This window comes from Triticum urartu, chromosome 1A (genome assembly GCF_056163025.1).
Source record: "Triticum urartu cultivar PI428250 chromosome 1A, HENAU_Tu73, whole genome shotgun sequence".
Lineage (NCBI taxonomy): Eukaryota > Viridiplantae > Streptophyta > Magnoliopsida > Poales > Poaceae > Triticum > Triticum urartu.
The window spans coordinates 93,621,028-93,636,900 of NC_141873.1; positions in this window are offsets into that span (position 1 = coordinate 93,621,028).

Genomic DNA, 15,873 nt, shown 5'->3' on the forward strand with positions numbered 1-15,873 from the left:
ATATTTAGAATATGTTCGGGAAAGTAGGCCATGCCAACCAATTTAGGGTGAGATTGAACATACCGCGCGCGTCCTCAAGTTATCTAGTACAATGAGATGGAATCTCTGGCGGCGGTCGCCAAGTCCTGAAGTATCGGCGCATTGTACATTCTATGAATGAAAGAAAACCCTCAAATCAGCTCGAATAAAAATGAATTCATGGTGATTTCCACTAGGTGATTAAAGGAGGCAGATGAACTGGGATAAGAGATGAGATAATATCTCGTTAAATTAGTTACCTTGTCATCCATGAGAAAGAACCCTCAGTACGGCAGATTCCCCAACCGAGCGGAGCTGGGTCGACCGGGAGCAGCATCGAGAAAGTCGATGGCGATAGGTGGCGGCAAGCGGAAGTGGCGAAATGCGGTGGGCTTTGCCGGCAGCCTGGCGGCGGCAGCAGGCGGCGAGCTAAGTGTTTACCGCCGCGATAGGCGGTGCCATGGCATAGACGCGGAGGAGCTTGTGCAGGTGTGAATGGGGAACATACTGGACGGGCCGAGGTGGGTGGCGGGCGGGGTGAGTGTTTGGTGACATGAGGATGGTGAGGGTTTTCTTTTTTCTTTTTTGAATTGGGTGGTGAGGGTTTTCTGTCCCACAAAGAATTTTGGGGGCGACGGTTTGCTAGAGCGAACCGTGTGTGATTGACGCAATAGGCAAAATGATATTCATTGCACATGGTTCCAATTTTGGGAAGCATGTGTGATTGATGTACTACCTCTGTCCTGGTTTATTGGTTCCCGGTTGTAATTTTTACCAAAATTGGGCGAAATATTTAACATACTCAGACATAGATAATAAGCGTACACGTACATAAGCATAGTTCAACCATAAGTACATAGTTCAACCGTCATTAAGCATACTCAAGCGTACATAGTTCGATCTATCCCACATCTGATCTCACATGCGGCCGGCACGATCCTGAAGCTTCTCCAGGTACTTGGCATACACGCCGTGCGCCACCCTGCGAGAAGACTTCTACTTGAAGGAGCCAACGGCCCATCCTCTTGCATGCGCAAGAACACTTAGATACACGTCATGAATCTCGTGGTTGCAAAATGGGCATCCATAGTCGTCGTTCCAGGTCCTAATATGCCCGTTATGCATTCCCGCATAAAGCTCCCTCAGGATTCGCCTCTTGTACCTCCTCTGGGCATCTTCATCCTCGCCGTCCACATCGTCAGACATCACCTATACATATAGTAAAACAGATTTGGCATCAAATCACTGATTACATGCCGTGAAGTAGGATTAGGAATTTATGGCTGTTTATTTATACATATTCAGAGATTATGGTTCGATTTTTAAGCACAATCGTCTATGTACAGACCAATCTTGAAGAAAATAATGGCACAAACATATGTAGGTCATTCGAAATCAATTGTCAAGTCCTGGCTAGGAATTATTAGCACGAACACTAACCCTAGTCGGATTACTAGCAGAAATCATTTGCATAGATGAAACAACTAATCACTTATCACCTGTACCATTCAAACAATCAATACACTACACGGATCTAACAAAACTTACTTAGATTTCATGGATTAGGAGAACATAACCACATGATTTCTATTCCAAAAAGGGGGAGGCAGGAGTAACCAGAGAAACCCTATGATCTATTTGATACATAAATGGGACTAACCAGCTGTCCGTCATCGTCAGAGTTGTCGCCGGAGTGGTCGTCGGAGTCATCGCCGGAGTGGTCGTCGGAGTCAGTGTGGAACTCCACCTCCGGCTGTGGAAGCTCGACGCCATCGACGATGTCAGGGTGAAGCGATAACTCGCCGGCAGTGGCGGCAACCTCTATCTCCATCTCCATGCCGTGCTCTGGTGCTTTAGCAGCCCCGGCATTGCCACTCCCTCCGATGGGGCGCTTCAGCGGCATCCTCATACCTGACGGCTTTGAGGACTGAGAGCGGCGTCGAGGTTGCAAGCGGAGAGAGAGGATTGTGTGTGCGTAGCGAGGATGTGGGTGCGGCTGCTCGGGTGCACCATTAATATGGAGTAGTGGGAGTTGTGGGAGAGAGGCGGGCGGCGGTCAAAATGATGGCTCGCCTCCCAGTGAGCCTGCACACCGGACTGTTGGCATGCATACCAAAGTTTCACACAGCTACTCACATGCCTCCCGATAACACTGCGCAGCGAGCACACCTCCATCAATTCACACACCTGCACGCACGCCTCCCCGTCTGCCTGCACGGCGGACTGCTCGCATGCGTCCCGTCAACTCACGCCTGCTCGCACACCACACGGGTCGCGCGGTGGCACATATATTGTTTTTCTATTTGGATGATTAATTATGTCGCTTTATTGCTTAACCGAAGCATGGCACGTATCCATTGTTGGTCTAACGCTCACGGCTCGAATAAATAATCCATTTGGGATATTGTTTCCCAATTATTAATAATCTCCCGTCTGTAATTAGATAAAGATTACATCAAAATTGGTCTCAAATTTGACCCAAAAAAGTACAATGCCACCTTGTATTGGTGTCCATATGACAACACGATAAGTTTCATGAACTTCAAATAAGTTTTGGATGTACTAGAATTTAAAAATCAAGGTTCTCAATGTTTGAAATTTGTTGCATGGGGAGTAAACATGCACCAAGTGAGACACATGTGTTTTTGCAATCCATTTAGGTGCACTGTCACGTGTGCATGTAGCTCAAATTTGATTTTTGCACATTATACCCATAGAAAATCAATCAATGTACTAAAACGTCTTAATGATCTCTGTGAATTTTTTGAAATTAAAACATCCCTGCTTTGGTAACATGTATCTTCACCACGGGATAATTAATTTAACATGCATCATAGTTGTGGTGGATTCGCAGCGTGTGTGTGGGTGTGTGCGTCTGGGGGTGGCAGGTGGCTCGCAGTACACTACGAGTTGTGAGCCACCATGTGGGTTGGCCATTTTGTTAGGCAGGCTGGTGCCACATCAGAGTCGTGAAATCGTTATTTAAAACATTACACAACCCTTTCATACATAAGTGTTTTAGCCACATGCAGTCGATGGTTGTCCTACACGACACTCGATACTCGCGTGTGATGCTTTCTGTGGGCCCGCGAGGTCGTCGTCCATCACTTTGACGAACAACCGGCAGTGAGGTTAATTTGACCAGCAAGGTATAATCTTTTTTGTTTATGTTATGGTCGTATATAGTACGCGTCGAAGAGGTGGGAGGGGACTAGCATATATACTATACTGAAAGTGCAACTATCCCTGGGTGGTTTTGGTAATTCCTAACAACATATAGCTCACTGAGCTAATGCTACTTGAAGAAGAATATTTCAGGAAAAGCTCAATGATTGGCATGGCATGGATTAGAAAGTGGACCCCTCAAAATGCTAAGGACAAAAGGATTGGCTCAAGCTCAAAGCACAAGACTCTACATTTCATTTTTAGTGATCCAAGATCACATTGAGTCCATAGGAAAAGCCAATACTATTAAGAGGGGGTGAGGTGTTGCTTAATGAGGTTCTTGCTCAAAGTGCTTAGTGATATGCTCCACAACCCTCAACCACTTTATCATATCCAAATATATCCCAAACCAAAAGTCAAACTCGGCCCCACCGATTTGATCTATCCGGCGCCACCGAGTTCACTTGACATAGCCACTGCCACAAACCCTAGTCTCTTCGGTCCCACCGATAGGGATCTCGGTCTCACCGAGATGGGATTGTAATCTCTCGGTTTCCCTTCGTAACATTTCGGTCCAACCGAGATGAGCGATCGGTCCCACCGAGATTGCGATGCAAACTCTCTATTTCCCTTTCGTAACGTTTCGGTCCTACCAAGAGAGCGAATCGGTCCCATCGAGATTGCCTGACCAACTCTCTGGTTAGTCTATCACCAAAATCGGTCTCACCGAGTTTGTGTAATCGGTCTAACCGAGATTACGTTATGCCCTAACCCTAATGATATCGGTCCCACCGAGTTGACATGTCGGTCCCACCGAAAACCCTAACGGTCACATTATGAACTAAATCGGTCTGACCGAGTTGTATGATTCAGTCCCACTGAGTTTGGTGATTTGTGTATAACGGTTAGATTTTGTGTGGAGGCTACATATACCCCTCCACCCACTCTTCATTCGTGGAGAGAGCCATCAGAACATGCCTACACTTCCAACATACATTTTCTGAGAGAGAACCACCTACACTTGTGTTGAGGTCAAGATACTTCATTCCAACCACATAAATCATGATCTCTAGCTTCCCCAAGTTGCTTTCCACTCAAATCATCTTTCCACCAAATCCTATCCTATGAGAGAGAGTTGAGTGTTGGGGAGACTATCATTTGAAGCACAAGAGCAAGGAGTTCATCATCAACACACCATTTGTTACCTCTTGGAGAGTGGTGTCTCCTAGATTGGTTAGGTGTCACTTGGGAGCCTCCATCAAGTTTGTGGAGTTGGACCAAGGAGTTTGTACGGGCAAGGAGATCGCCTACTTTGTGAAGATCTACCCTAGTGAGGCAAGTCCTTCGTGGGCGATGGCCATGGTGGGATAGACAAGGTTGCTTCTTCGTGGACCCTTCGTGGGTGGAGCCCTCCGTGGACTCGCGCAACCTTTACCCTTCATGGGTTGAAGTCTCCATCAACATGGATGTATGATAGCACCACCTATCGGAACCATGCCAAAATCTTCGTGTCTACATTGCGTTTGCTCCCTCCAAACTTTTCCCTTTACCTTCATATGCAATTGTTTTGCATTCCGCTGCTATACTCTTAGAATTGCATGTGTAGGTTGTTTGCTTGACTTGTGCTAAGTTGCTAAAATCTGCCAAGAATTAAAATTGGGAAAAGGCTAGATTTTTATTTGGTCAAGTAGTCTAATCACCCCCTCTAGACATACTTTCGATCCTACATATACGTATGCGTCCATGAACAAGTACACCTCACTTAGTCTCGGTACTTTTTGGTTACCGAGGCACGTGCCACATCAAAATTGTGAAATTGGTTATTCAAACATCACACAACACCTTTTTGGGCCACATGCATATATATCCTAGCTAGGACACTCGCGTGTGACGCTTCCATCTATGGGCCCACGAGGCCATCGTCGATGCATGCATGCATCACTTTGACCTACATCGGGGGAGGTTAATTAATTTCACCGTCGATGAGGATTCTTTTGGGTTGTACATATATTACAACAGGAGCATATAGTATGCGGTGAAGAGGGGGGAAGGGGACCATCATATGTAGTACGCTTGATATGAACCTTGCTCTCTGTGGGTGCATGGTTTACGGTTTTTGAGGCATGTGGCAAATCAAAGTTGCGCATTTTGGGTATTCAACATATATATGTTTAGCCCACATGCAAAGCGGTGGTGGTTGTCCTCTCGCACCCACTTAAGCGGTTATCAGCGATATCGATGCTTTCCATCTATGGGCCCGCTTGGTCCATCACTTCTTTTTTCCTGACAACAAGAGAGGTTAATTTGACTTAGGAGGGGATTATTATTTTTGCTCTGGGCTGACGTGCATGATACACTTTGAGCACACACATATGCATGTGTACGCATGAGTCCCTCCCATCGAGTCGAAGTGGCTAGTACAACGACATCATCATGAACTGATCTCACTCTGTGTGGGGAGCTAGTGTACGATTTTTGACACACGCGCCAGATCAATGTTGTGTATTCAAACATGCATGCACACATCACCTCCATACATATGCATGTAGTGGTTGCCTTCGAACGATACACTCCCTCGTGTGGTTATCGGCGACAAGCCTATATATTCATGGGCCTGCGTGGACATCCATGATCACCTTGACCAACAACAAGATATGTTACCATGGCGGATTCTTCATTTGGTTAGTGTTATCGTAGTATAGGTCATGGTGAGATTCAGACCTAATTAAGTTTGAGCGCATATACTATGCACGCATGCATGCATATACGAATCCCTGTCGTTGGATTGAAGTGTGGTGTAACATACATATGCATCGTCAACCTAACCCTCACTCAGTGTGGGGATTTCTAGTTCGAAATCATGGTGCCACATCAAAGTTGTTCATTGTTACTCAAAAACACACCTCTCCATACATATGTTTGGGACACACGCATGCAGTGGTTGTCTTCAGGGACTAGCTACTTGCGTGATTATTGGCGAGCTAGCCCATCTCTGGGGTCGCATGCACGGACATCACTTTGACCAACAATAAGAGAGAGGTTGTATGACCAAGGTGGATTATTCTTGGTCCGTTTTACGATCCATCTTGGTGAGATATATGCCTCTCTGGCCCGCCGACTGAAAGTGTGTGGAGGGGGGGTTGCTACATCGCACTTTGCTAGGTGAACCTCGGTTGGGGGGCATGCATTCATAGCTTAATTAGGATTTCCTTCGTGGCAACACGAGGGGGTGGGGGCTGCTAGCTACTTCGCACTTTGCTAGGTGAACCTCGGTTGGGGGGAGGGGGCATGCTCATAGTTTAGGATTCCCTTCATGCTGACACGAGGGGGGATGCTAGCTACTTCGCACTTTGCTAGGTGAACCTCGGTTGAGAGGGCATGTACATTCATAGCTTAGGATTCCCTTTGTGCCAACACGAGGGAGGGGTGGCTGCTAGCGACTTCGCACTTTGCTAGGGTGAACCTCGGTTGGGGGGCATGCATTCATAGCTTAGCTAGGATTCCCTTCGTGCCGACACGAGGGAGGGTGGCTGCTAGCTACTTCGCACTTTGCTAGGTGAACCCCCGTTGGGGGGCATCCATTCATAGCTTAGGAATCCCTTCGTGCCGACACGAGGGAGGGGGCTGCTAGCTCTACTTCACACTTTGCTAGGTGAACCTCGGTTGGGGGCATGCATTCATAGCTTAGGATTCCCTTCATGCCGACCCGAGGGAGGGGGGCTGCTAGCTACTTCGCACTTTGCTACGGTGAACCTTGGTTTGGGGGGCATGCATTCATATATAGCTTAGGATTCCCTTCGTGCCGACACGAGGGAGGAGGGGGGCTGCTAGCTACTTTGCACTTTGCTAGGTGAACCTTGGTTGAGGGGGAGGGGGCGTGCATTCATATATAGTTTAGGATTCCCTTCACGCCGACACGAGGGAGGAGGGGGGCTGCTAGCTACTTCGCACTTTGCTAGGTGAACCTCGATTGAGGGCGAGGGGGCATGCATTCATAGATTAGGATTCCCTTCATGCCGACACAAGAGGGTGGGAGCAAGCAATACCGTGCGCTTTGCGAGAGAGGTGCCACATCGAAGTTGCATTTGGTATTTGAAAATCAAACCACCCCTTTGATACATAAATTTGGTCCACATGCAAGTGTGTTCGTGTTCTGACCCTCTCCCGTGTCAGTTTTCGCCAAATTTATGAACATTAGACAAGTCGGATGACGCAACAGACACGGTTCACTCAAACTAACCGTGTGCCACGCCGGCGCACCTGTCATGCACACATCTGCACATTACATTGGGCTTCATGAGGCTCCCCCTCTCAAAAATATCTGCCCGCTTCGAGGGTTTTTCTGTTTCATAACACACGGTTGTTATCTTCGAACCATGTGCGATGTTTCTTGTTCCCAATCCCGCCTGCATCGAAAATATCTGCCCGCCTCGAGGGTTTTTCTTTTTCATAACACACGGTTGTTATCTCCGGACTGTGTGCGATGCACTATCATCAAAATTTTCAATAGCCCGGTATTTCACTCCCGCGTTTGACTCCCGCGTAGTAAAATTTTCAGTAACCGCGTCATTTCCTCAAACACCCCCCCTCCACACACACACACACACCAAAAACTCCTCGTGCGTGCGCCCGTGCACACACACACACACCCTCCCTCGCTCGAAACCCTAGCAAAGTCCCCGCCGCCGCCGCTGCAAGGCCTCCATTGTCAACATCTGTCAGTTTGCCCGTGTAGCTTACCCACCGATCTCCATAACCAGGCCGCCCTGAGTTTCTTAGATGACGCCTGCCAAACACCCCCTTTCCCACAGATCCCATCCCCATCCCCCACTCCAAAGCGTCGCAACCTAAGCCCGGTTGTGCTTCCCGTGGAGCTCGAGGAGCAACTGGCCCAAAAGAGGTGTATAGCGGTCTCTTCGCCCGACGTCACCGAGGAAGCTGACGACCATTACTGGCGGCAGGCACTCAAGCAGTGGGCTAGAGTATGCGGGCATGTCTCATCCGCCGGCTACGACATCGAGGTCATCGACAGCGACGCCCTGAGGCAGGCTGTGTCACAGGTTAAGTGGACCACCCCAACCCCTCGGGTTCAACCACTGTCGATCTCATCCATGGCCCCGCCACTGATCTCCTCTGGCTCTCTATCAACAATTTGCCATTCTACATTGCCATCGAGTCCCTTTTGTCATTTCTGAAGCACACGTTCTGCGACGCTTGCTTGGGATCCATAGCTTCCAAGTCAGACCTCATCGACGGCGACCACGAGGAGGGCACCCTCTCCGGCTCTTCCAAGGGGAAAGATCCCATCTACTCTTCCAAGGGGAAAGAGCCTGTCTGCGACATCAGGGAGGGCACCCTACGGCCATGCTCTTCCAAGGGGAAGGATCCCATCTGCTACAACATGGAGCGCATCCAGGTCCATGCTCTTCCCACGAGAACGAGCCCATCTGTGACAAGTGAGGAAACCCATGATTTGTTTACTTCAGTTGTTCACAATCTGATGCTCTATATGTGCAATTATTTATTGTGCAGTACATTTCATCAATCCAGTTTTAAACATACCGATAGGAATGCATATATTTGCTTGCTGTTAAGCCTGTTATAGCTAGCATATGCCTCTTTCAAAGTTTTTTGATTGTTCGGTTGTTTGTAGTTAGCATATGTTCAGTTTCAAATACTATCTTTGGTTGTTCGTAGTATGCCTTGTTTATTCTAGTTATTCACAACGTGATGTTCTATATGTGCAAGTATGAACTGTGCAGTTCAATTTCATCAGTACCAGTTTCAACAATACCACTATGAATGACTACATTTGGTTGCTGCATCTTGTAGTTAACATGCCTTTCCATTTTTATTTAACCATAACCAGTGTACTTACACTACTAGGGAAAACCTTATACACAGAAACTTACCAGTAGCGCGGGACAAAAATAAGCGCTACTACGATTTACCAGTAGCGCATGTTTTCCAAACGCGTTGCAGCTAAGATCATAGCAGTAGCGCGTCTAACTGTACATGCGCTACTACTACAATTCTCCTTACTATTCTCGCCAGGGTACCTATAGTAGTAGCGAGCCTAAGGAAATCGCGTTGCTGCTAAGATTGTTGTAGCAGTGTGTTTCGCGCAGGAAGCGCTACTGCTAAGGAAAGGAAAATAAAATGAAAAACATATAGAAAAGTAAATGAAAATGAAAGAAATGGAAAAAGGGGAAGGAAAAGAAGAAAATGTGAATGAAAATAAATGAAAAATAAAAATAAAGGAGAAATGTGTAGCAACAGCGGGCTTTATGGACACGCACTATAGCTAATGTAGTAGTAGCGCTTTCCGTGGAACGCGATGCTGCTACTTTCCACTTAACCAAAACAGTTTTCTTCCTCCCCAACGCCCCCAAATCGAACATGCGTGTGTCGACTGATGTCGCCGCCGTCATCGCCCGGCCGCCACGCGCTCTCCCGTCGCCCTCCGCACGCTGTCAACGCCGCCCCCGACCCCGACCTCGACCTCGACGCCGCCCCGACCACGACCTCGACGCCCCCCTACATCGCTGCCCTCCGCCGTGCGCCCGGTGCCCCGACCCCGACCCCGTCCCCGACCTCGACGCCATGTGCCCCTCTCCCTAACTCCGCCGGCGCCCGAGGTGAGCACGCCCTCCTCCCCCTCCTCCCCTACCTCTTCCTAGCTAGGGTTCTTAGGGTTAAATTTCAGAGTTCATCTAATTAGTTAGGGTTCATCAAATTAGATGCTAATTACGGCAGTAGTTGTTAAATAGAATTAGTTTTAGAGTTCATCAAATTAGTTAGGGTTAAATTTTAGAGTTCATCAAATTAGTTAGGGTTAAATTTTAGAGTTCATCAAATTAGTTAGGGTTAAATTTTAGAGTTCATCAAATTAGTTAGGGTTCATTAAATTTTAGAGTTCATCAAATTAGTTAGGGTTAAATTTTAGACTTCATCTAACTAGTTTTTTTACTGTTTTTAGTAAGTGTTCAATAGAATTAGTACGAAAATTAATATAACTAGTTGAACTAGTTTATTTATATTTATAGTAAGTGCTTAATTGAACTAGTTGAGTTAATACAATTATTTTATTTTGAGTACAAAAATTAATAGAACTAGTTTACTTTTTTAGTTAAAGCCATTATTCCCGCATCGACGTCGACGATGCCTATCCCGCATCCTCGTCATCGAGTCGGCGGAGGACACCTGCGTCACCAGACGGGCCATGTCCGAGACTGGGCTCCGCCGGGGTCGCACTAGGAGGTGCTACCTACTGGGGGCGCATGTTGGTGAGGAGTCAGCCCGTCGTTGACCCGAACCTTCTTTGGTGGTGGTCCCGCGGGCCAGTGACGGTCCAGAGGCTCGAGGACCCCGCGGAGGTGGTGCGTCACCATTTCAGTGAGGAGGACGCGCACGTCCGTCGCTACTTGTTTGCGTTGGACCATAGGTTCTCCAATACTTGGCAGGTTCTCCAGGGATCTCACTGGACCTATGATCATGTGATGGTTCCCTCTCCGTGGGTATCCACCGCCCTCGCCGATACCCATCGTGCGCTAGGGTTTTATTTGTATTAGTGATGTTATATGTATGATACTATTCGGGATGTATTAGTGATAATATTCGACGATGTACGGACGCATGAGATGATTTACTTTTGCTTATTGAATGCATGCTAATTTGAATACTTATTTATTTTACGATTTGGTTTTGCTTATTGAATGCTCATGTCAATATGAGTCCTATAAGATATTTTGAAATGTATATCTTGTGTTGGTCAAATAGGATATGTGCTTGCCCAAGTGGCCGGTCATGTTTGCAGGTTACACCTCCGAGTGGCCTATGTTTTGCCGGAGTGTTGATTCATTTCCGTTCCAGCAAATTTCAGGCGCTCGATATGTCCTATTTTACCAAAGGTCATGCCGGATTTTTTCGTGAATTTTGGCATGACTTGTGCCAGAATATGTAGGAAATATCGAGTGCCACGGATTTGTGTGTTGAGTATCCTGGTAGTTTCCTTTAGTCGATTTTCAATTAATGTTTCAACTACGAACATAGGAAATGTCTGACAACGAAAAGGATTTCGATATTTGCGAATACTGCGAAGACGAGCGCGGCCTGTGTGACAGAAACTTCCTAGATGATGATAGGCGATTCAGCATCAAGCTGCACGAGAACTTCGAAGTGGATACAGTAAGTCATAACGACAAGTCTTTTTTCGTAATTAAGCATGACATCTGCTTCATTTGCTTCAACTTATAATTTAATTTTTTTTACTATTCTACTAGCGTATCCCCTGCCATGCAAGAGTTCTTGTCTTGGATAAGATAGGTTTCAGTTCTGTGAAAAATACTATGGAGGTAAAGAGAGTTTACTTGAAGACCGAGCATGGTTATACTTTCCACGCAAAATTATATAACGCGGACACCTACACCTATTTTGAATGCAAAACTTGGCAAGCACTATGCAAGACTTATGCATTTGAGCCTGATATGGTTATCACCTTTGATATTCGTCCGAAGATGATATTGAAGGTAATATCGACATCTGGGTCGATGTGCAGACGCCTCCAGTTATACCATTATGTGAGTTTCTCAACCATATTTATGTCTTTGATATTGTTTATTCAGAAATAGTTGATAAGTAATTTCTATTGACAGCTTATTTCTGTTCAAGCAAACGTGTCCAGCGCTTGGTAGACAGGACCTACTACTGTCCCGGGGCTGAACTAAATTGCGAGGAGATAAGTCATTATGTTTCATGGCTTTTGGATCTTCATACTGTCAAGACAAATTATTTTTCTGGACTTAAAATCTTAGTACTCAAAGCGTGCGACCAATAGTGTTTGACTACGGTCACATCTATTTAGGAAAGATGGTAAGATTTTTACTATTTGTCCTTAGTGCATCTTTTGCATACATTATTTTTTAAGCTAAACTTCATTGCTAAGTATGTTACTATACGATGTTCTTCAATAGGGACTCCCGATGAATGTTGTGCCTCATTGGATCGAGACTAAAGGTCGCATGAGAATTGTTAGTTTATGACCAAGATTTCCTACAATGCACTTTAGTGCATTCAGGATTTCTAATAGCGAGGAATGCTTAATAGTGAAAGACTGGAGCAAAATTGTGAATGATTGCAGAGAAGTACTAGGGGGCAGCAATCAGAAGCGCAGCCCATGATTAGGAGACAGGTTCATCTGCATGCTCCAACTTGATGAAGCAGGAGTGCTACACATGTTTTATGTTATTTTAGCTGAGAGAGAGCAGCAGGAGTGATTAGCTAGCTAGAAATGAGTTATGATGATTAAATAGCTAGTGTTGGTGGTAATGACTATGATGATTATTATTAGCTAGTGTTGGTGGTGATTAGATAGCTACCGCAGCTAGTGTTGGTGGTGATTAGCTAGCTAGAATGAGTTTGAAGATGATGATGTGTGCTACACTATGACTATGATGATTAAATAGCTACTGTTGGTGGTAATGACTATGATGATGATTAAATAGCTTGTGTTGGCGGATTAGATTCAAGTGGAGGCAACATGTGGGGCACATCGAAAGTACCACTAGTCCACTTAAACCTAATCCACCTTCATTTGACACACTGTTATGGACATACTGATATAACAACCTCATAATTGGTATTGTACCAAAATTTGTATAACGGCGTATAAATACACTAAAAATTAAAAAAAATGAGAAAAAGAATACTAGTAGCGATGGATAGTAAACACGCTACAACTAGTTGTATTAGCAGTAGCGCTGGAGCGAAGAAACGCTGCTGCTATATGTCTTAGCAGTAGCGCGTGTAGCATGCGCTACTGCTAAGGAATAGATGTAGCGCCTTATCAGTAGCTGATAACCCACAAGTATAGGGGATCGCAATAGTTTTTGATAAGTAAGAGTGTCGAACCCAACGAGGAGCTAAAGGCAGAACAAATATTCCCTCAAGTTCTATCGACCACCGATACAACTTTACACACGCTTGATGTTCGCTTTACCTGGAACAAGTATGAAACTAGAAGTACTTTGTAGGTGTTTTTGGATAGGTTTGCAGGATAATAAAGATTATGTAAATAAAAAGTAGGGGCTGTTATAAGTAAAGAAGCAATAAAGTAAATATAGCGAGTGTGGAAAAGTGGTGGTAGGAGTTGCGAAATTGTCCCTAAGCAATTGACTACGTTACTATACCGATAGCAAGTTTTATGTGGGAGAGGCCACTGCTAGCATGTCATCCCTGACTTGGAATTCTATGCACTTATGATTGGAACTATTAGCAAGCATCCGCAACTACTAACATTTATTAAGGTAAAACCCAACCATAGCATTAAGATATATTGGTCCCCCTTCAATCTCGTATGCATCAATTTCTATGCTAAGTTGAAGCTTCTGTCACTCTTGCCCTCCAATACATAGTCCTATCAACATACAACTAACCCTATGGTGTGATCCACGCGCGCGCTCATATGATGGGAACCAAAGGACAGCAACATAACCTTAAGCAAATTAAATCAATCATAGCAATTCATCAACCACCGATAGGACAACAAAAATCTACTCAGACATCATAGGATGGCAACACATCATTGGATAATAATATGAAGCATAAAGCACCATGTTCAAGTAGAGGGTACAGCGGGTTGTGGGAGAGTTGACCGCTGTAGATAGAGGGGGGAAGGAGATGGAGATGTTGGTGAAGATGGTAGAGGTGTTGGTGTAGATCGCGGTGATGATGATGATGGCCATGGCAGCATTCCGGATCCACCGGAAGAGAAGGGGCGAGGGTGCCCCTTCGTCTTCTTCTTCCTTGACCTCCTACCTAGATGGGAGAAGGGTTTCCCCTCTGGTCCTTGGCCTCCATGGCATGGGAGGGGCGAGAGCCCCTCCGGGATTGGATCTGTCTCTCTGTCTCTCTCTGTTTCTGCGTTCTCAGATTCCTCCCTTTCACCGTTTCTTATATTCCCGGAGATCCATAACTCCGATTGGGCTGAAATTTTAACACGATCTCTATCCGGATATTAGCTTTCTTGGGGAGAAAGAAGGGCACCAACTGCCTTACGGGGTGGCCACGAGGGTCAGGGGCGTGCCCCCTGCCTCGTGGCCCCCTCGGGCACCGTCTCGCGTGGATTTTTCTTCCCGAAAATCATATATATTCCAAAAAAATCTCCATCAGTTTTTATCCCGTTTGGACTCCATTTGATATGAATATTTTGCAAAACAAAAAACATGCAACAAACAGGAACTGGCACTGGGCACTGGATCAATATGTTAGTCCCAAAAATAGTATAAAAAGTTGCCAAAAGTATATGAAAGTTGTAGAATATTGGCATGGAACAATAAAAAATTATAGATACGACGGAGACGTATCAGCATCCCCAAGCTTAATTCCTGCTCGTCCTCGAGTAGGTAAATGATAAAAAAGATAATTTTTGATGTGGAATTCTACCTAGCATAATCTTGATCACATATCTAATCATGGCATGAATATTAAGATACGAGTTATTCAAAGCAATAGTCTATCATTTGACATAAAAACAATAATACTTCAAGCCTACTAATAAAGCAATCATGTCTTTTCAAAATAATAAGGCCAAAGAAAGTTATCCCTACAAAATCGTATGGTCTGGCTATGCTCCATCTTCACCACACAAAATATTCACATCATGCACAACCCCGATGACAAGCCGAGCAATTGGTTCATACTTTTAATGCGCTTCAGCATTTTCAACCCTCACGCAATACATGAGCGCGAGCCATGGATATAGCACTATAGGTGGAATAGAATGGTGGTTGTGGAGAAGACAAAAAGGAGAAGATAGTCTCACATCAACTAGGCGTATCAACGGGCTATGGAGATGCCCATCAATAGATATCAATGTGAGTGAGTAGGGATTGCCATGCAACGGATGCACTAGAGCTATAAGTATATGAAAGCTCAAACTGAAACTAAGTGGGTGTGCATCCAACTTGCTTGCTCATGAAGACCTAGGGCATTTGAGGAAGCCCATCGTTGGAATATACAAGCCAAGTTCTATAATGAAAATTCCCACTAGTATATGAAAGTGATAACTCAAGAGACTCTCTATATGAAGAACATGGTGCTACTTTGAAGCACAAGTCTGGTAAAAGGATAGTAACATTGCCCCCTTTTCTTTTTTCTTTTCTTTTTTTCTTCTTTTTTTGTGTGGGCTTCTTTGGCCCCTTTTTTTATTTAGGCTTCTTTGGCCTCTTTTTTTTTCTTGGGGCAATGCTCTAATAATGATGATCATCACACTTTTATTTACTTACAACTCAATATTACAACTCGATACTAGAACAAAGATATGACTCTATATGAATGCCTCCGGCAGTGTACCGGGATGTGAAATGATCAAGCATAGCAATGACATCAAAAAAAGGACAAGCCATGAAAACATCATGCTAGCTATCTTATGATCATGCAAAGAAATATGACAGTGAATGCTCAAGTCATGTATATGATGATGATGGAAGTTGCATGGCAATATATCTAGGAATGGTAGGTAGGTATGGTGGCTGTTTTGAGGAAGATATAAGGAGGTTTATGTGTGACAGAGCGTATCATATCACGGGGTTTGCATGCACCGGTGAAGTTTGCACCAACTCTCAATGTGAGAAAGGGCAATGCACGGTACCGAAGAGGCTAGCAATGATGGAAGGGTGAGAGTGCGTATAA